This window comes from Ptychodera flava, chromosome 3 (assembly GCF_041260155.1).
Source record: "Ptychodera flava strain L36383 chromosome 3, AS_Pfla_20210202, whole genome shotgun sequence".
Taxonomy (NCBI): domain Eukaryota; kingdom Metazoa; phylum Hemichordata; class Enteropneusta; family Ptychoderidae; genus Ptychodera; species Ptychodera flava.
In genome coordinates, this window is record NC_091930.1 from 8,967,238 (window position 1) to 8,990,309 (window position 23,072).

Genomic DNA, 23,072 nt, shown 5'->3' on the forward strand with positions numbered 1-23,072 from the left:
AAGCACCGATACAGAATTAGTGTAAGAGAAAGTGATATCAGCTACTGAGTATAAAGCAAGCCTGCGTGCTTAACAGCATGAAAAGGCGAAGACTTGCCCAAGTATTGAACACACATATTACGAATCATACATACAGCTTACCTTTCAGCGCTTCGATCAACCTTACAATCTCGGATCCGAAACACACAAAAATAAGTTTAAGCTTCGGGCAACGCCGGTGTTTATATCACAAAAATGTGACGCGTGTGGGACACACAACCCACCCACGGCTCGTCACCAGGGTGATTCCCACGCTCGCGTAGTGCACACATCGTGACGTAGATTTTTTTTCTGGGCAAAACATATACATTGTCAACGCAACATCGACACAAAGGTACACAATCATATGTGTTATTTATAAATACCAAAAAAACCGACATTGTTTAACCTCTCTTTTCGCTACGGGATAGGAATCAATCTAACATCAACACATCCATCCATCTACTGACCTAGTAGGTAGACGGATGGTGGACTACTACCTATTAGTACCCACCCACCAACCCAACAAACCAACCATACATCTATCAATCCTATCCATCCATCCATCCATCCATTCACCCACCCCCCACACACGCACACATACATACATACATACATACATACATACATACATACATACATACATACATACATACATACATACATACATACATACATACATACATACATACATACAAACATACATTCATGCATGCATGCATGCATGCATACATACAACATACATACATACATACATACATACATACATACATACATACATACATACATACATACATACATACATACATACATACATACGAAGACACATGGCAAATATTGATTTGATTTCGTGTTCAAAATAGTAATTTCGATAGGACAATATCTTTGTAAAGCAAAGCGAAAAGTTTTCAGATTAATTTACAGGATATACACCATGCAGATGCAGTGTCTTCCGACTTCAGTACAGCTATGTTCGGATGTCAAATTGACTGCAGCGCTGCGCTATGGCGAGATGATGATGATGAGGATGACACACTTGGTATAAAGCAGCGAAGTACAATTTGTCGGTTCAGTGTGTCATTGGTTGGTGTAAAGCACGATGTGAGTAGTTATTGGATTGAAGTTGAGCAAAACTGAGGATGAACACACAGTGACGTAACCATTGACAAAAGAGGAAGCAAATGGTCAGCAGATTGTCAGGCTTCAGTTTTTGGTTGTTGAAATTGTGAGTATCCAGGGTAACTATGCATAAAATGTGGCATTGCTTGCCAGACAAAATGGCCGCCTGTCTTCAAACAATCAACTTAGGCCGCGTAAAGATAATTGAACGCTGTTAAAAACTTCGACCTTTGGTTATCATCTTTCAAGAATCTGTCAGATTTATTTCTGTTGTGTCATTTTTTTCTCGAAACTATCAAAAGAAAAGCAGCAAGCAACGTAGTCATCAATTGTCCCGGCTTTACAACCGTGGATTCGTGAAACTATTCCCATCTTTCACTTTCTGTTTCGTCGCTTCCGTCAGTAACGAACCCGGATGATTCATTCATGGCCGGAAACAACCACTACATTTGTTCGCCACTTCAATAAAAACCAAGAAATCAAAGATGAGTGGTGTTTCTTTGAAATGTTGCTTCCGCATCCCAGACATAATTAATGTCATATAAATAAGTGATGTGGAAAGCACTCTTGAGGTGAAATTGAGAATAAGTGTGACGAACGGAGAGTGATTATCTCGAGGGAGAAATGAAAACGAACACATGTCATGCTGAGTCAATGATTAAATGAGTTAAAAATTGTAGAAATTCCTTTTTGAAAAGTTGACACAAAGCCCAGTCACCGGGCTGCAGAACACGATGTCTATTAACTGTTTTTAATTATTCATTTTTAATTAAGACTGCGTATTTTGTATCCGTTTCAATGAATTCTGGAGTGCACTACTTTCACGCTGTGCCAATCAATGTCAACCCCCCCCCCCTTAGGAAAATTACTGTGGTGCTTTGTTTAATGAATAGGCTATTCACGGGGGTGGGGGGTGGCGGGGGAACTTGGAAGTGGGGTGTACGAAGTTTTAATGCGACGCCGAAGTACCACGGGAACGAATGCAACTGTACCAAAATCTCGCTTATAACTTTTTTTTTTACACTCAGCGATCTCTGTGCTGTTTCTTGTCGGCTTTGTCAGCGATACCTGGAGATCTGCTGTCACTGAAAAGTGCCTCGGCCTTTTTGTTCTTATCTTGGATACTCTATCTATGGACTGACTTAACTTTCTTCAAGAGACGTGCATGAGTTTTTCTAATGACTTCAAATGCAAGAGATACCTGTCAGCCTTCCCTTGAGAACCCTAAGTGAGGGCTCTCTTTGATTTCTCTTACAAGTAACTTCAATACATCAGAACAGAAGGTTTGAAATTAAATTTGACATGTAACATCTCCTGCGAGTTTATACAGGTGCGCAGATTGCCCATTTCGTTTAAATTTATCTCAATTTTGCGTAAAATTTCTCGAAATTTATGTTTTAACGACTACTATATATATATATATATATATATATATATATATATATATATATATATATATATATATATATATATATATATATATATACGGGAGGGCACATTTTATATTTTTGTGTGTTTCGCTCACTGCTTTAATAGTAGTTAGAGCACTCTGAGATTGTTTGGGCAGCCTCTTGCGTAATATAAGGGGGTTCACTGTTGGCACTATGCTTCGCTCATGGTATGTATTGCCGTTGGAGCACTCTGGTGAGTCCATATTTTCAATCCTCAACAATGTGTAACCGTACTCTCTGTGCCCAAGTTCAGATGTTTATATATATATATATATATATATATATATATATATATATATATATATATATATATATATATATATATATATATATAAACAAACTGGTGGACGATTCCTAATACCTTCTTCCATTTGAAATTTGAAAATTCTACTCGTTTTTCCTGCAATATATTGGTTTGTCCTCACCATGACCGACTCCAAACAGATCCTAAAATCTCATCCCTGTATCTTTCGAAGTTTCGAAGAGCGTACTTATTTTTTAACACCTCACTACACGAATTACTTTGCTAGCTTTCCGTCGAACATTTCACAGATCTAGAGTTGCGCTTGCATCGAGATACACAGCAGACATCCTAATGGACACCGTCTCTCACTTTCAATCGTAAAGGCGGCTTTAATTATTCTATAAGCACTACCACCCAGAGGATGATGTTTCTCTCAAAGGTCGTTTACGAATTGTTAACTCTGAAAGTGCGCCATAGCTGCTTCGTTGCATCCGGAAATGCCGAGAGTGACCGCACGCCATCACAGATATCTGGCTTTGCTTGTTCACCCAGGGCTGTTAATACAATGCGAAGTGTTCAATTTGTTATCTACTCTTGATCTGTAGCCCAGCAGACTTGAGCTCTATAGGTAGAATGCACCTCGTTGACATATATTTGGACTCTCAAACGTTCCAATTACAACTTTCCATCTACCGCTATCGGGTGCTCATTTTGCAGCATCGTCTTAGTTTTGTGAAAATCAAAAACTTCATTTCTCTTTTCGTACAGTTTACATAAAGATGGCAGAAATTTTTGAAATTTTAAACACTCGTATCGATAAAAACGTAAATTCTAGGTATTCCGTTTCTCTTAGTACCAAACTTTATATTTTGACCCCTGATTTTTTTTCTTGATTGGGAATGATGGTAAAATCTCCACCGATGACGGAAGTTTTGGCAAAGTCATTGAATTTCGATACAAATGCCTCCTTAAGGTAGTATGCACCTCGAAAGTGAAAGACTTAAACTTTTGCTCAAACTTTCCTCAAAGAATAGTTCAACCATTCTCTTTCAAAATAAAGAATAAAAATCGGGGGGTCACCGTGCAAATTTTGGAACCAGAGAAACAAATTACTCAAGATTTACAGATATTTGAATTCAAAATGGCCGCCATCCCTGTGTTAAAATTTTCGATGTTCGAAAAACTAAGCCGGAGAAAAGTTTTCTTACGCCAAGAGCTTTAAAACGAACCTCCACAAGTGGTAGATCAGAAAAGAATTGAAAAAGTGTGAGAGTCCGAATATCTGTCCCCGAGGCGCGTTCTACCTAAAGGTGTATGGGCAGTCACTTAGGCCCCGTGTACAATATACAGTATCGGATTACCTGTTATAGTACATTTTAAAGCGGAAGAAAAAGTTACCAGACCGGAGTCTTTCTACACTTCCCGGGTCAAGCCCGCATGACCGACTCGAATTGCTCCGTCGAATTTCCGCGCTCGTCCTGCCGGAATCGTTCCGGCGAGCATTTCCGCCGTTTCCTGTAACCATGATTTATCCATCACCATCGGTCTTCCACGGTTATCGATTCACGCCGCCGTGCACGCCGATTGAAATTCTAATCTTCAAGGAGGAAAACTTAAAGCGGCAAACAGAATAATGCATTTCCAGTGCATGGGTTAATCCGTGGGCATTATACAACAGGCGTGTAACACAGTGCGCTAGGATGTTTTCCGGCACTCATGAAAGTGAATTACCTGTGTCTTAACATTGTCGTCACCGCAGAATTTACAAGTTTCCGTTGTGACCCTCAGTCCCTCTCGTCTGGCATGCTACAAAGGCCTCGATATCTTTTTTTACGCCCTTGACGATAGTAATTTTACCATGACGACAATAGAATCTCCGTTATATATGTCACTCACAATATAAAACATTTTTCACCTAGAATTTAAACGTGGGTACCATTGCAATCACATTCATACCTCTCTCTCTGCCTCTCTCTCTCTCTGTCTGTCTCTATCTGTCTCTCTGTCTGTCTGTCTGTCTGTCTGTCTGTCTGTCTGTCTCTGTCTCTCTCTGTCTGTCTGTCTGTCTGTCTGTCTGTCTGTCTGTCTGTCTGTCTCTCTCTCTCTCTCTCTCTCTCTCTCTCTCTCTCTCTCTCTCTCTCTCTCTCTCTCTCTCTCTCTCTCTCTCTCTCTCTCTCGTGCACCCCACGCTAACGCGTGTCTTTACGTATTAGACAGAAACTGCGGCGTTTCGGACCGGGCGACAACAATATTCTTTCCTAATTATTGTTCGAAACCACCAGCTGGTTTGCCCCGTCCGTCAGTTGCTCCGTCTGCCTGTCTGTCTGCCTAACATTTAAGGATGACACCTTTGATTCCTGTTCTCTACATTCCTTCGGTATCAACATGATCTTTTCCAGTTTTATTTGGTATGTGGGAAGGGTATCTTTAAAAATCGCGACTCACTGAACAAAAATAGATACTAATAAATAAAAACCAACAAAGTGATAAACAATACGTTAATTAATACATTTGCAGTAAGTTGACGTGCTGAACACGTTATCATGTAGAGAAATAGTCCTAGGAATATAAAACTTCTTTTATCGCAACGACTAACGCTAATCTTGTATTTCAGTAATCTCTTCCTCTTCACAAATGATTAAATTCATCCATTGGGGGTCATTTGACATTTCTCTATCGTCTAGCATCTCTCAAAACAAAGTAGAAACAAGAAAATACGCAATGTTGATGTATTTGTCTGTCATATTTTGGGAAACATGACATTTACGTCGTAATATTCAAGGCGAAGGTGCGTAATCAGTGTAATTAATTAAGTTGATTATCACTATTAAACATTTAAAGGACAACTTATACGGGGGGTATTGAATTAAATGAATGTGATATTTGAGCGAATAAGAAAAAAAACAAAAAAAAAACGTGAACAGAACACGATTTGAATTTAAATGAGCACGAGATGTGTGGGGTGATTTTCTAGACACTGACGAATTCTGATTATGAAATGCAGCATATAAGGAAGTTACGATGGATGTGGCTGACCCTCCCATTAGCCCGCCTATCGATGCGCAAAAAGGTAGAATTTATACCGTCCCGTGCGATTTGTAACATCGCACCTTCTTCAAATATTAAGCAAGAGAGTGTAAATAGTTGATTAAGGGCGCTCGCTCCCAGCATATCATATGACCCGCTTAGATGTTCCGTGGCTTGTTTGATGGGCGCACTCACCCTTCGCCGACCCGCGTGTGAGTGAAGGTCCCCGGAAGACTAGTGTTTTCCAATCTAACTCAAAATACAGATCCCCCCCCCCGTCCCAACTCGGTTCTCCGACAGAAATGATGCGATGACGCAGGGTTTTGTTTTATTCAATTGTTCGTTGATAAGACCCGACCACAGACATGGTAATCAATATAAGACAGGGCAGTGATTCGACTTACCCAAAGACGACGATCAATGCTGTTTTTAGAACTGCGCGGTGACCCGACACTTTTCACCATGGGCGGCGCGGTTTGCGTCTTTCAAACACAACAAATTTATTCGTCACCCTAAGGTAGTTAAGTTCTCTTTGTGCCATTAGCTCTTTGAAAAGCTTCCTGTGTACGGGAGGGCAATTTCTAAACTTTGTTTGCTTTAATACAACATAGAAAGTCAATCGTAGACAACATTTAGAATGTAGGTAGCTAGGTGGCTATGTAGCTAGGTAGGTACAGCAGTAAGGTTGATAGGTTGGTAGATAGGTAGGTAGGGAGGCAGGGAGGCAGGGAGGGAGGGAGGGAGGGAGGGAGGGAGGGAGGGAGGAGGCAGGGAGGGAGGTTGTAGGTTGGTAGGTAGGTAGGAAGGTAGGTAGGTAGTTAGCTAGTTAGCTAACCTAGTAGCTAGCTAGGTAGCTCGGCAAGCAGGTAGCTAGCTAGCTAGCTAGCTAGCTAGCTAATGAGGTAGGTAGGTACGGAGGTAAGTAGGTTGGTAGGTAGGTAGGGAGGCGGGTAGTGAGGTAGGGAGGGAGGTATGTATGTAGGTAGGGAGGCGGGTAGTGAGGTAGGGAGGGAGGTATGTGTGGCTAGTTCAGTAGCGGGTAATTTTTAGTTACAGTTATGTAGGTATGTTGGTACTAGGAATAAACAGGTAGCATTCGCAGTGTTAAATAAACAGGTAGCATTTGAAGTGTTCTGTAACCTGACCTTGTTGCACAAGAATAATCATCAATTAGGATAGAACGGGGGTATCATAAGGAATGTCCAGTGCGCTGTGAGCCATCGTGGTGCTGTTAATTTATTGTTAATTTTCGCAGATTCTCAGTGCTGTTTAGGCATACTTTCACAGTGACCGTGAACGAATGTGAACGAAAAGGTTTAAAGGGGTGTGGTGATTTTAATTAAAAATGTATGACCATCAATGACACTGTTGTACATAGAAATATGGACATAATGTTGTTGAATTTGAGACGAACTCAGATTTCGTCATCGAATCCCCCGTCGGCCGCCATCCACTACACAATGAGGTAAATTACCTTTTTTTATTTGCACGTTATGTTTTGTCTCTTTGATTTGCTTTGTCCTTGAACGTGACTCTTTGAATTTTTGCTATGATACTTGCCGACTTTAAAATTCAAAATGGCCGCTGCCCTTGTGTTAACTCTACGGGGAAATTAGAAAAGTTTTCGATCACGAGCTTCAAAATAAGGCTCCACAAGCTGTAGATCAGAAACATACTATTAAAATTACTGAATCCGAATATTGTCCCCAGGACGCATTCTACCTTAAGGTAGTACGGGCCTCGAAATTGAAAGAGTTGAACTTTTGCTCAAACTTTCCTCAATGAAACCTTCAAACATTCTCTCATCAAGTCAAGAAAAAAATCCGGGGTTACCGTGCATGATTTAGTTCTAGAGAGACAAATTACTTAAGATTTTCTGATATTTGAAATTCAAAATGGCTATTCGAAATTCAAAATGGCCGCCATACCTGTGTAAAGTCTATTGGGAAAAATAAAATTTTCGATTTGAGAAAAACTTAGACAGTGAAAACATTTTTTGACCAGGAGCGTTAAAATAAGGCCCCCGCAAGTGGTAGATCAAGAAAAGAATAGTGAAACTTCGAGTCTGAATATCTGTCCCCGAGGCGTGTTCTACCTTAACTTAAATGTTTGTCACTGATATCATGTGCTCGGCTGACTTTTAATCCTGCCGACTGAAAATCAGATATACTTGTCAGTCGTGCTGGTGTATTTTTTTTCTCGGATGGTTTGGTAAAATCACGTGACATCTGATTTTTACGCTGTCGGTCATTTGTGGTAAAAAAGTACCCCTGTCGTCGTTCCCGTGTGCGTGGTTCCGGAAGTCTCGCATTTGTTTAAGCACATATTCATTATTTGTGACGTCATCGGAATTAGTCGCCAACGCTTTCAAAGAAACTGTTTGCTTTGGTGCATGAGTTTCTGCACTGAGCTACCGCCACTATTTAATGGGTCGGTAGCAGCAACTTTTGATTGTCTTGTTTGCTTTGTATGGAAATTGCAATTTCTTGTGTCTCTTCCCAAGGCATGTTAAGATACACAGTAGCCAGCTTGTCAACCCAGGCTTTACATGTATTAACTCTTACCACCGATTGTACGAACATTCCTTGTTTCCCTCCGGGACAAACTTCTGCAGCTAATTGTCGTACGTGGATAAGCACAACTAAAACGTGACAGGGAAACGCGATAACGGCACCTGTAATAGCGTATCCGGGGGACGGAGAGTGTGATCACATAGCGTGACCCCCCGCCCTCCAAAGGGGTCTCGGGAGAAAAGTCCCAATTCAGGGACACGAGTCACAGTTATCGCACATGTGGTGGATATCATATTTTTATCGTGCAGACGAGATTGTAATTTCGTTCAGTCGTCGTAAAAGTGTGCATGATATATTTTATCGTGTTCTGAAGTAGAACAAAACGATAAAGCCATTATTATTTTCCCTCAATTAACGTTGAACGCGCCTCGGGGACAGAAATTCGCGCTTTCAAATTTTATCAATTCTCTTCTTACATACCACTTGTGAGGGCTCGTTTTATCGTCTTAGTGTTTTGAAAATCTACAAATTTATTTTTCCCAATAGAGTTAACACAGAGATGGCGGCCATTTTGAATTTCAAATATCGGGAAATCTCAAGTAAATTGTCAGCCTCCAGTACCAATGTTTGCAAGGTGACCCCCTGATTTTTATTCTTGCTTTGGTAAGAGAATGGTCGAGAGTTTCATTGGGGAAAGTTTGAGCAAAAGTTTAAGTCTTTCACTTTCAAGGGGCATATCACCATCAGGTAGCTTGTACCTCGGTGACAGGATATGCGGAATCTCAATTTTTTTTGTTTTTTTTTACAGTACTTGTCTGATGCACTGCTTCTAGATCTGGGGGCTCATTTTGAAGCTCTTGGAGTAAGAAAATTATTCACCATCTTATTTTTGTGAAAATAGAAAATTCAATTTTTACCCCACGGAGTTAACGCCGCAGGGATGGCCGCCATTTTGAATCTCAAATATCGGTAAATGTCAGGTAATTTGATTTTTGATTACCAGACTTCGCAGAGTGACCCCTGATTTTTATTCTGGATTTGGTAAGAGAAAAGTCCAAAGTTTCCTTGATGAACGTTTGAGCAAAAACTTAAGTTTATCACTTTCGCGGCGGATACTACCTTAATCGTCATGAGTAGATAATTAGCTTTTTGCTTGATATCTTTTCTCAGACTAGTCTCATTAACAAGCCAATCATATACATTTGCAACGTTATCTATCATCGGCAGACCTTTTCATTAAGTTTGGTTGACAGATGAGACGACAATAATCAAATTCGCAGGAATACTTTTCCCGCCTGAAACATTTATGCCCGTAGGAATCCGTGCGATGACACGGAGATAAACATGTTAAAATGAGCCATTCATCATCTCGATTCGAGGAAACTCACTACCTTATGCGGCTGTCGTAGCATCTCGGAAATGACATATTGTTGTTTGTTTTGCACATTATTAATTTAAATTATTTTTTTGGTCAAATGAGATTTTACTAGTAGTTTGAAAATGCCTCGAGACGGGTGGGGGCATGCTCGCGAGGATCGATTAAAACTACTTTGCTACGAAGTTGTGTTTAGGCAGAAAAACGCAGACGACACCCCTGAATGTCGTCCGCTTTGACAGACGACACATCATTCGAGGGACTTTCATACACTACAGCCCGACCTTAATTTTGTTTAATTTTCCATTTCCCGGTCGCATGTTTCGAAGATCATAGCACAGACCAGAAATTTTCTGAGCTTAACATTGTCTGTTTTGCTCGCTGTATCCATTTCACATCAATGACATAAAAAAAAGAAAAAATCTTTTAACGGGAAAGATATATAGGATAGTTTAGTTCTCTGTTTGTAAGATTTGCCAGGCTTATAACTTTAACGGTGACATCCTAGCTATATTGCGGCTTTAATCATGTAATGAACTCCACGATGTAGCACGCCTTGCATAGATAAATAGTCGTCAAATGGAAATTATGACTCGTAAATTACCCGGATGTTATTATGTTTTGCCTTTTATTTATGTCTAGCCGGAACAGCGTAAGAGTTTTATCACAGATATTAAAAAGCGGGTGATCTACAGCCTGCCGAAGGACATTGTAGGCAAGGAAGGGGCGGCGTTGTGGTAAAACCTTTGGTGCACGTGCCACATCATTTACATAGGCTGTAGAAGTTATCACCACATCTTTGAACCGGTTCACTTACATTCGAAAAAACTTAGTCAATTACTGAGGGTGTACATATAGCTGACCATGGTTACTTCTTGAGGCTCGCAACTTGTACAACCCCGGAGGGAAATACATGACGAGGACGGACGATCCTCTCACGTACCCGTAAATTAATTACCAGAGCCTCGATTTCGTCAACATCCCGCGCCTGACGACTTACCAGCCTCTCAGAATATTCGATTTGGATCAGGTTTTCTCTTCTCATCCTAATTTTAATCAGTTCTTTTTCCTTTCTTTGAATGATAATTAGCAAAGTACGTGATACCAGGTCTTATTGATGGTAGAAAGTCGTGATCTGGCGACTTTATTGATCAAATATTTGCTCGGTCTCTTTCTTTAGAGCAATTTTCATTAACGACTAGCCTTTACTATAATAAAACCAATCAATCAAGATGAATGAAAATAGATCTTATTTTAGGTATTAATAGTAGATTTCCATTGTTTCTGATGTGCACTTTAAAAATTAAAGACGTTATTATCGAAGGAAGTTCGCCTTTGGTACGATTGCTATAATTAGATCCCCCGGACGTGTGTTTGGCGGGCGGCGAGTGAGGTCTCGATCTTAATTGTCGAAAAGTATTGATTCCGTCAATACTTGGAAAACGGTTGTCCAGCGCTAAGTTATTGTCTGGGGATCATCAGTAGTTCTTAGCTTCCATGATAACAAGCAGACTGTCGAATATCAACGGGTCAGACTAAAAGGAGGAACTGCGAAGGACAGTATCTCTGAAAACAGGAAGGATGAGAGCAGTGTTTTCTGTGCAGAGTTGAGAGAAGGCCAGCGCGGTCTCTCTGGGATAGGGTGGTGGACAGTGTTATCGGTACAAATTCGTTAAGGTCCAGCATTTTTACCGACACAGTAGTGCGGACAGTATTGTCTCTGAAGAAAATAGGGCGAAGGACGATGTACTTTGTATACTCAGGGCAGAATACGGTAAAGGGCACTATTTTCACCACAGAGTAGGTTGGGAGGACAATACTTTCTCAACAGAATTGGGTGACGGACAGCATTGTCACTGCATATTGGGCAAAAGAGAATGTTCAGTATCGGTGCAGAATATGGGGAAGGACACAGAAAAGGGTGATTTTATAGTCCTACATTTTATCTGCGATGAAAAATTATGTTTTCTTCGAACACGATTGGAACTAATTTGGGAAAATTGGATGAGAGTAATTATTAGAAAAATGTAACGAAATCGAAATTTTTACAGCTCAAATTTTACAAAATGATAGAATAGTGTAAAATTTGAAATATTGTTCTCATCGAACAAAACAACGAAAACACAACGATTATTGCATACCTCTTTCATCGGATTCATTTTCATGAAAAAAAGTTCATTTTTATGTAAATGTACTAAAGAAATGAGACAAAATGCTGAAAATTTCTCTACTTAACGACTTTTGAGTCAGGGCACTTTTGAAATGCCCCTGACTTTTTCGTGAATTTAAGGCTTATTAAAACATTAAATTGAGTCAGGGCACATTTTAATTGACCCTGACTGACTTAACTGTAAATCAATCGAAAATCTTCATTTTGGTCGAGGAAAAGTGACAAACTGAGATTATTACTACTGTTTCAGTAATGAAGATACTACAGACAAACCTCTCATATTTCATTCAAATATGAATATTGTTCAAATGTTTTGAACAATATTGCATTGGATACTATCATGCACCGATTCTTACTCATAACAATTCAACAGCATCGTAAATTTTGAATAAAATTTTAAAGATGGTAAGAAAATGTAGTGTAATATTAGACCAAATTTCTAAAATTCTTGAGAAATGTTGCCAATCCAATTATCCCAAATTAGTTCCAATCGTGTTTTCGACTAATTACGTACAGAGTACAACGAAATTGACACTTTTTAGTTAGGTTTTCTGTTCGTCTTTCTCTACCCTTCGCTTTCTTTCTCTGTCCATCTTTATGGTGGTCGCTAATGGTAACTATCGCTACTTTGGTTGTAGCTTCACTCATCCTTCCTCAGTATGCTTATCCCGTAAATTTTATTGGTCGAGCTGATTAACCCCTATCACCACAATGGTTCGGTCGAAAAACCCCATCGTTATTAATCGTAATTGTTGACCTCTTCACGGGGGGCATTGACGGTGAACGGGTTAAGTTTGATGAATTGCTAATGCGTGACAGTTTCACGACAGGTGTCTGGAACCTTCCGATCCTAAATTACAAACATGGCTCTAACTTGCAGATACCCAAAAACACATACAGGTTGCTGATTAAGGTAGTATGCGCCTTGAAAGTGACAGACTTAAACTTTTGCTCAAGCTTTCCTGAATGAAACTTTCGCCCATTCTCTTACCAAATCAACAATAAAAATCGGGGGTCACCATGCAAAGTTAGGAACTAGCGAAACAAATTACCCATCATTTTGCGATATTTGAAATTCAAAATGGCCGCCATTCCTGTGTTAACTCGCTCTATGGGGGAGAGAATTAAATTTTGGATTTTCGAAAAACTAAGACGGTGAAAGTCTGTCTTTCTTCAAGAGCTTTAAAATGAGCCTGCACAAGTGGCGGATCAGAAAAGAATTGTAGAAATTTGAAAGTCCGACTATCTGTTCCCGAGGCCCGTTCTACCTTAATACTAATAACACTGCAATGTTTTGGCCAAAACACCCATCGATACCAATTGTAATTGATGGCCTCTCTACGGGAGAATTGTGGATGAACAGGTTAAGTTTGATGTATTGCTAATGCGTGTCAGTTTTACGACAGATTTCTGAAACCTTCGATCCGACTTCACAAACATGTCTCGAACTTGAAGATACTCAAACACATTACGTGTTGGAGATCCATAAAGATCATAGATCCATCAAAGGAGGTAGCACACACTTTCGAGTCACATTTTTTCGCGGGTTTTTGTGTGTGTGAAGAAAGAAATGACTCCTTTCTATATCTTTAAATCTAGCTCGGTGACACCCTCTCGGATATATTGTTTTTGCATGCGGGCTTTCAGATATATCTTGTGAAAGCTTTGAGAAAGATGATATTATTAGAAGATTTACTTGGCAATTCTTGATGCGATGCTGACTTCCGGAACCCCGAACTACCCTTGGGCAGACCTCAGCCTGGAACTATATTTTATCGGCATTAACGCTATCTTTCTCGACGAGTTAATACCTCTTCCTGGCACGGGGAGTTCATTACGTCCCGACGTTCATTTTCTTGTACACGTTTGTCCACAACGGTTATTTGCCTTCGGCGATTCTTCACGGCCGTTCTATCGCGTAATTACAGCTAGTATATCTCTTCTTCTTTGTCGCTTTTAAAAAACCGATAAACGTTTAATCCCGGGAGTTTACATCTAACAGACAACATGAATTGCGGACGATAAATCATTTTACACAAGAAACGCGGGAAAATACAGACTGTTTGTAGTCGCATATCACTTTCTGTACGCAGTGAAATAAAACCGCCTTGAAGTTCAGCTATGTTGACGACAACATTTTGGAAATACCGACTTTGTATCACAACATCATGATCAATGTTAATCGGAGATCAAATATTACGACTCGGTTCGATCGGTACGCTTCTGCCATACCTGGCTAGTAACAAACCAAACTTGCAACGTTTACGAAGGCGTTGACAACTGAGGCGCGAAAACGACGCAGAATCCTATAGTGCGCGCCAATATTTCTGCAGGGTGTAGCGCGACCTGCCAGAGAAGTGTCGCGCTGACGGTAGCTGTCCCATGAGAAGTGGCAGTTGTGTTTCGCCCGGCGCATGAATTCATGACCACATTTTGAACTCTCTTTCAAGGGACCAAGTCGCAATCTTATCAAATTATTTCCGTTATTTTGATTCATGTGAGCAACCATTTATGTTGTTTTGGTCGTTGAGACACGCTGAGTTGTCAGATCTTGACTCTCTCCCAGTTTGTAGATATATCAACAAATGCGTCGATGACATAATTTATGGTACGTACCAGAAAATATGTCATCATTGTACTTACACGTACGGAATGTGTAAATGGAGGTGTAATGATCGATAATTTAACATCTTTCAGTATGCAGAACACACTAATTAACTGCTCATATGAAACGCAAACAAGAGAAATAATTGGGAAAGATAGCGGCTGTGTCCCTTGAAGCCGAGCATGATCAGTTTCAGACGAACACCCCCTTCCAGGGTTTCTTTGACAAGTACGATATGCTAGACTTGCAAGTCACATACATTGTACACGCGCATGCGTGCGTCACTCTTATGAATTTCAGGGGATCAGTCAGCCCCAAAACAGGATATATCGATACATATTAGCGCCATATGTAGGCACCAGAGCAGTATGTGTCATGCGCTCTGTGTTGGAGGATGGTGAATTGTGACGTCTCACTTAGACTATTGTACAGTCTTTTGTTTGGTATCCCTGGAGGACAACTTGCTCGACTACAGTCTTTACAGAATGCTGCGGCGAGGTTAGTTTCTCGTACGCGCAAATTCGATCATGTCACACCCGTTCTCAAAGATTTACATTGGTTACCTGTAGAGGCTCGCATTAGATTTAAAATTATGTTGCTTACATTCAAAATTGTCCTCGGAAATGCACCTATTTATCTGAGAGATTTATTAGATTTATATGTACCTTCCAGAGACCTGCGATCGAGTGACAAATTATGTTTAACCCAGCTCCGTGGCAACTTTAACAAGACATATGGACAGAGAGCGTTTTCAGTATGTGCACCCTTACTATATGGAAAGATTTGCCATTTGAAATTAAGACCGCCAGAAGTGTAGATAGTTTTAAGCGCAGTTTGAAAACCTACGTTTTTAGCCAGTTTTATGTGTAATTTTCGGTTTAAATTTTTAGTGTGGTTGTATTTTTAAATTATTTTATACAGCTATGTACAATGTGCTAAGACGTATGTGTAGTGCATTTTAAACAATTTTTAATAACAATAATAATAATGATAATTCCAGACTTCAGCGTTAACAGGGTCACTGCGGTGAAACATGATAAGTACTTTTTGTAAGGCATTGAGCTGACTGTGCTGTTCAGATTACTTTACAGGGTACATTATCATATTATGGGGCTTCAAGTTTAACAATTGGATGATGGATGAATTTGAGTAATAAAAAATTAATTAAAAACTGTATAAATAAATAATAATTAAAACTATAAACAAGAAAGCAAAAGAATGAATAAATAAATAAATAGACAAATAAATAAATAAATAAATATATATATATATATATATATATATATATATTTATATATATATATTTATATATGTATGTATATATAAATTAATAAATAAAACCTCTTCCCAAGAAGTTAACCCAATATAAGTTTCAAACCGTTACATATATCGAGCGCCTTATGACCGGAAACGAAAAATTGCATCCGCAAAATATTCGTGTTCATGAGCTGAGAACCAAAACCGAAGCCCATGATCAGTTTTATCTATTGAGGATTCACGGTATGGACTTAGTACCTGAGAGATTTACAAGTCCGCCTTTCTATCATGGTGATTACTTGCCCTAAGAAAGGACAATCTCATAATCTCGCCAAGCTGCAACGTGTAGCGTCCAGGTGCTTGACTTTTCTTATCTATCTGTCCTGTATTTCCATCCTTAACCATCCATAGAATTCGCAAACTTTCTCATCGAACCGATGGTGTAGTGAGAACCTTGCGTTGCTCGCAGAATGCTTAAGTCCCCGCCTCTCCCGCAACGTGTACATTTCTCGCCCCGGGTCTATGGCAAAAATGGCGCGAACACATGTTGTTCATTTTAGTGTTATGAGCAGACAAAGCCGAACTGACATAAAAACGCGAAACATATTTTCCAGCCAGGGCTTCCTAATGACACGCTGCAGGAAGAGGGAATAATTTCATTGTGTTCAACAGGTGTCTCATATAATATCATGTACTTTTTCTGCCAAGCGTAGTGCAGTCGATTAAAACAATGTTTTGTGTGTGTGTGTGTGTGTTTGTGGTGTGTGTGTGTGTGTGTGAGAGAGAGAGAGAGAGAGAGAGAGAGAGAGAGAGAGAGAGAGAGAGACAGACAGACAGACGGACAGAGAGAGACAGAGACAGACAGACAGAGAGATAGATAGACAGACGGAGATAGAGAGGCGGAGAGAGACAGAGAGACAGAGCGACTGAAACAGACAGACAGACACAGACAGACACAGACAAGAGAGAGAGAGAGAGAGAGAGAGAGAGAGAGAGAGAGAGAGAGAGAGTACTGTTGAGCATACCAGGAATTTATGTGCTTTGTCGAAAAGACCAAGACGTGTAACTACGTTTTCTGTCACAAACCCTGTCAGTCATCACTAAACCATGCATGCCAACTCATGAGTCACGCTCCGTCAATGACACACTTGCCACATTTCCGTTTTCTATGATATATTGGCACAGTTAAAAGCGTGAACAATCTCCTAAAAGCATTTTTCCCCCGTACATTGGACTAAAAATTTTCTTACCGACAGCTGCTAACGTCTTAGTTAGTATATATTTTGCGAGAAATGCAAGCAAATATAAAGCAAAATAAACAGTGAATTTAACAAGTATAAACAAGAATAGTCAATGTGAAATACTGCAAAAAATTGTTTCGATGAGATGATACGACATCCTCAAAGCACCTTACCTGTATCGATGCACAAATGTGTCTTCTTCTTGTTTCTCAACTGTATATAAAGCAGAGTTCCTACGATACCGCCTCTTAATCTGCAACTTCCACCTGACCAAGAACTATTGACGCGAAATATTCAAAATTTCACAAATTTGTGCTCCTTTAAGTGCCTATACGTGGGGCTATATGCTGTGTAGTGCCGGTCGCGTTACTTCGCTTTGTCTGTCGGGACGGTTGTGAAGAGAGCGAGGCAGGAACGCGCGCTTGGAGTTCGTGTACACTTCTCTGCTGCAAAGTGGAACGGAGAAACGGGCAGGGTGTGTTTGTGACGATGACTGACTCTTTCATTTTATAATTGATGCATGTATAGCAAGTGAGGTCTGTCACGTGACTTCAAAGTCTCACTGAAACGAGGGGGAATACACTACAAGGGCGTGGCGTCAGCGGGGACCCTCATTACAACAACTGCAGCATCGTGTATGAAGGTGAATGTCAGATCTCCTTTGTCCCTTTGTCACATTGCTTTTTAGCGACCATCTGCGTTGAAGTTTCTGCTGTCATGGTGATTCTTACTATAGCGTGAAGATATGAATAACAACAATCCAAGATCTAGATAAGATTAGATGTAATCAGACGTTTTGATAGAGCTAAAATACTTAAAAGTTTAAACCAAAATCCCCTTATCCATACCTAATTTTGCTATCATGTATGTATGTATGTATGTATGTATGTATGTATGTATGTATGTATGTATGTATGTATGTATCACCAGCAGTGTATGTATGTATGTATGTGGTGTATGTGTGTGTATGTATGTATGTATGTACGTATGTATGTATGTATGTATGTATGTATGTATCTATGTATCTATGTATGTATCTATGTATGTATGTATCTATGTATCTATCTATGTATCTATGTATGTATCTATGTATGTATCTATCTATGTATCTATGTATGTATCATGTATGGTGATTATTTGTGTAGAACGATTATAGGACGCCGCATGAATGTGTTTTGCTACCATATATAGTTGCCTTGATTTTCATGCAGCGTGTGTAAATGCATTTATGCGTCAATGAATGACTTTGTTTATGATTAATATGCCGATAAGGTCTCTTGGTGTAATGAATGCTCTCTATCGCCTTGATGTGAAACGTTGCTTTCACTATGATGGCAATTGTTGACACAGAGTGAGTATATATATATCTTGTCAGTGTTCGAAAGAAGTTGAAATTTAAAGAGGAAATTAATAGTAGCAATCGATTTACGTAAGACGTAAGATTTTGCCGATAGAAATAGCGCAGTATCATACTAGCCAAACTTAAAAGTGAAACTGAAGTGTGATGAACGCAAAGTCTAACCGTTCGTAACAGGATTTTTCTAACTCTTTTCTCAAACATATTTGTGAAAATGTCAAGTTAGAACATTTTAAGCCAGCACTGGCCTCGAAAATTAAAAAAAATATAAAATTTTGCACAAATCTCCTACTCAAGCTCACATTTAAAATCATTTCCTCTTTAAATCAAATTGAAAATAAGATGTCCCAATGCAAAATTTGGTACCACTGTAATAAATTGCCAATATTTACTGGCACTTGAAATTTCAAATGGCCGTAATTCCGTTGTAAACTCTACGGAGAAAAATTATCCATTTAAAAAATAAGCCGGTGAAAACTGTATTTACTCTATGAGGTTCTAAATGAGCCCACTCCCTCTCCCCCTCCAAAAAACAGTACCAGTGGTAGACTAAAACAGTATAACACAAGTTTGAGAATCTAAAGATCTGTGCCTAGGGAGCATTCTACCCCAGCTAAACAAGACGATTTGCATTTAGATACGATGTAAATTACTCTTTACTTTATGGGTATAGCTGGTTCAAGCTGATCGCTGACATCCTGTAATCTTCTTGTTATATTATCATGTTATCATGATGTAAATTCTTTAAAAATAACACTCAAGATTTAGAGCGAAAGTATACCTAATTATTTTGCAATTATTGCAATGTGGAGTTTCCAGGTCACAATTTTTAATTATATTTGTTCTTTAAAGTTACGTTAATTGAATAGATAAACCGGAGAAATTATATTTTCAGCAAGGGTGTAATATTACCGTATTATCTCTGTTTTACGCTCGATGTGTGAAATGCAAGATTCGTGGATAGTGTATGTTGTTTGCTGTTGGCTTACCTCTTTACATGTGTTCTTCCGTCAGTAAGTTACACAATAAAAGCGATGAAATATTGACTTTAATAAAAATGACATTTTCCTAACGGAGGATATTGCCAAAATGGACTCAATTTCCTACCTTTCGAGAAATATGAGATAATTTTGTTATTCCAATTGCTGCAGCGTGTTATTCGACCGCACTTTTTCATTCTAATCATGATACACAGCGGATAACACGGATGTTTTCCCCGCTACTGGAGAGCGGGTAAAACATTTATTAAGGTTGAACAAGTTTGCCTTTGTTGTTAGCCTATAAAGCACGTGCGTAACATCTCAATCACCCGTCCTTATAGGCTATGTGGGAGATCATTGAGACTGCCCTGTAACCTTACGTAAAATAAATCTGTGACCCTTCCATAGGGGTTTATTATGTATTACTCCGCACTTTGCCTAATGATTCGTCGCCATGAGCTAAGGGAAAACATCAATCCACCCCCTTCAAAACGAGCCATTCACGCAAACTGTGTGTCATAAAAGACTGTCCATTGTTACGCCGTCCAGGTAGTTTATAATTCACTTTTGCTTGTATCATTAGCTCTCCTAGGTCGACCATAACGTTTTCTTGCAAACTCGTTATGTAAGGTAGTATGCGCCTCGAAAGTGAAAGACTTATAAACATTTGCTCAAGCTTTCCTCAAGGAATATTTCCACCATTCTCTTTCAAAAATAAAGAATAAAAATCGGGGTCAGTGTGCAAATTTTGGTACTAGAGTTATAAATTACCCACGATTTATGGATATTTGAAATTCAAAATGGCCGCCATCCCTGTGTTAACTCTGTGAAGAAAAAATAAAATTTTTCGATTTTCGACAAACTAAGACGGTGACAAGTTTTCTTACACCAAGAGCTTTAAAATGAACCCCCACAAGTGGTAGATCAGAAAAGAATTGTAAAAGTTTGAGAGTCCGAATATATGTGTCAGTCCCCGAGGCGGGTTCTACCTTAACTAGATTGAAGATTCGATGTTCTGGCTTACAGCATGCAAAGGACAAACGATCAATTCGACCGTACAAGCACGAGGTTTACGACAAAGAAGATTAGCACGGCTAACAGATATAAGGCTTTCACTTAATTGCCTAGCTTCTGAAGCCATCTTTTAAAAGCTCTCCGAATCACCTTCAATCTTCTGTCTGTTCGATGGCTGGCGGGACTTACTCTCAAAATCAATTGTTTCAATCGACGCCGAAAACGAGACTTGTTGCTCAGGTAGGGCCACTTTTTCGTTGGGGGCGATGCTGGAACGGAAGGGGCGATGCTGGAACGGATGCGGTGATACAACGCTTATGTATGCAAGCATGTGTTCGCGCGAGGAAGCGATCCTATAACAGCTGTTACATAATTTAGCGGAACCGGGCCGGATGTCCGCATGCATGATTTGCTCTCGCTGCAAGTAAATTCGACACAATAGAGTCGAAATATGTAGAAGTGACATTTTTATCGCCTCTTGAAATTACTATTTCCAATCTGAAAATTACAAAAAAAAAACTTCCAATATGAACGTATGAATAAAATAAGCGTAACCACACAGGTGGTTGACATCCTCATGGCTTAGAGGATTGAGACTAAAATATTCACGGTACGCATTTGTGAATCTTGATTAAAATTTAAAGCCTTTTTTGTCGAAAACATTAATTTTGATGATCGGTTATCCCAGCAACAGTTTGCTCTGAGTAATCTGTATTCATACATGGGTGTGGGCGATGGACAGCAAGTGTATGTTTATTTAAGCGGGAAGGAAACGCTTATGGGCTATTAAATAGCGATACAATGGATTACACTGCATGCATTACAAAAGTATCGATCGGTGCCTTTTAGATGTCAGTAAAACGCGATGCTGGCTTGAAATGTCTGTACTTAGAGGAGAGCAAATTGGCTCGTCATGTCCTATAATCCAGTACATACTAAGGAGACACTCTTAAGGGTTAGTCAAATGTTCAACAATCCTGCGGTCACATAGCAACACCTAAATTCTACTGTGCAATTTGGCACTCGCTCATTTTACTTATTCACTTATGGTAGAATGCGCCCCGGGGACAGATATCTAGACTCTCACACTTTTACAAGTATACACCACTTGTGGCCGTTCATTTAAAACCTCCTGGTGTAAGAAAACTTTTACCAGCTTAGTTTCGAACAATTCGAAAATTATATTTGCTCAATAGAGTTAACACAGGGGTGGCGGCCATTTGGAATTTTAAATATCAGTAAACCTTGGGTTATTTGTTTTTCTAGTTACTGTACCAAAATTTGCACGGTGACCCCCAATTTTTAGTGTGATTTTGAAATATAATGGCGGAGGAAATCCCTGAGGAAAGTTTGAGCAACAGCTTAAGTCTTCCACTTTCGACGCTCATACTTAACCACTCATTCAGCTCTCTCTCTCTCTCTCTCTCTCTCTCTCTCTCTCTCTCTCTCTCTCTCTCTCTCTCTCTCTCTCTCTCTCTCTCTCTCATTTGCTTTCCTTCATTTTTCTCTTCCTTGCATGCTTACTACGTGCTTACTAATAAACATGCCTTCATTCTCCCTTACACCCTTGTTTACTTACGTTTCCGGTATTCCTACTTTTTAAAGATTGCTTGCTTTTTTGTTGTGATCACATCGGCATTACTATTGTCCTGCCCCCTTTACATACAGTATTATGTTTTGGAACAATACGGTGGACTTTCGTTTGCATTAGGTGTAGCCAGTTAGATTATTGTGTACTTGACAAATTGCAATTTGTAGATAAATCACACCATAAACCGTATCACCTGTTATATCAATGTCAATAAATTTTGCAATGCTAAAACTATAATAATTGCCGAAGTTTATCATGGGAAACTTCACATCCGCACATGACTATAAACAGGGCTCCGAGCATTATAGCGACAATGGAACTAGACTATCGATAACTACTCACGCTTATAAGTATGAAATGGCAAATAACAGAAAATATTAAAAAAATGAAACGTAAAACAAACTTAAATATTGAAATATATGCATGTTGATTTTTATCTATACTTAAAGGGAAACAGTCATCGGAACTGCGCATGTGCGAATTTCTTGTTCACTAGAAATGTATTTCGTGCACTATATCTAGATGCACCTCATCATCATACCTGCAAGATTTAAATTATACGATGCAGATTATGACAGAAGTGTTTTAACTTTCATCAATCACCATCGTACCTTGGATACAGTGTTTGCGTTGGTTGTATGGGTCCCATACGACCCTTGAGCGCAGTTCCGACGACTGTATCCCTTAAATGGAAAAAAGTTTAACCTTTGCGCTTGTGGGAGCTAGTTGCACAATGCCGATGTATGGCGAAATATGGCGCCACTTCACTGCTTGGAACACCGCTAGATTTATTTTTGAGATGTAGTGAAAAAACGTTAGTCCCAAATCATTTTTTTTTTCTTGTAGCTAAATACTTTGTACCGCACGGGAGAATTATTTCTCTATCCAGCTGGATAGAGACTGAAATAATTCTCCCGTGCAGTACAAAGTATTTAGCTACAAGAATATAGTATGTCTGCACAGATGAGTCTGCATCATTTTTTTTTTTTGGCCTTCATATAATTTCCACTATTCACGTCAAGTACGATGTTTTATTTTTATCCATGGATTTGGTATTTTCCTGAAATATCCTGCACGCATTGGTTGAGCTTGTCTTAGGAAGCCCGGCAG

At 39.4% G+C, this 23,072-nt stretch overlaps 1 protein-coding gene across 1 annotated transcript in view; it reads right to left on the reverse strand.

Annotated features, from left to right (window-relative positions):
* Positions 1–17,515, reverse strand: part of LOC139129490 (uncharacterized) — a 76,745-nt gene extending 59,230 nt beyond the window's left edge. Inside the window, exon 1 of the mRNA XM_070695124.1 lies at positions 17,194–17,515. The gene's annotated coding sequence lies outside the window, so the exon portion shown is untranslated. The remainder of the gene's footprint in view (positions 1–17,193) is intronic.
* Positions 17,516–23,072: the final 5,557 nt, after the last annotated feature.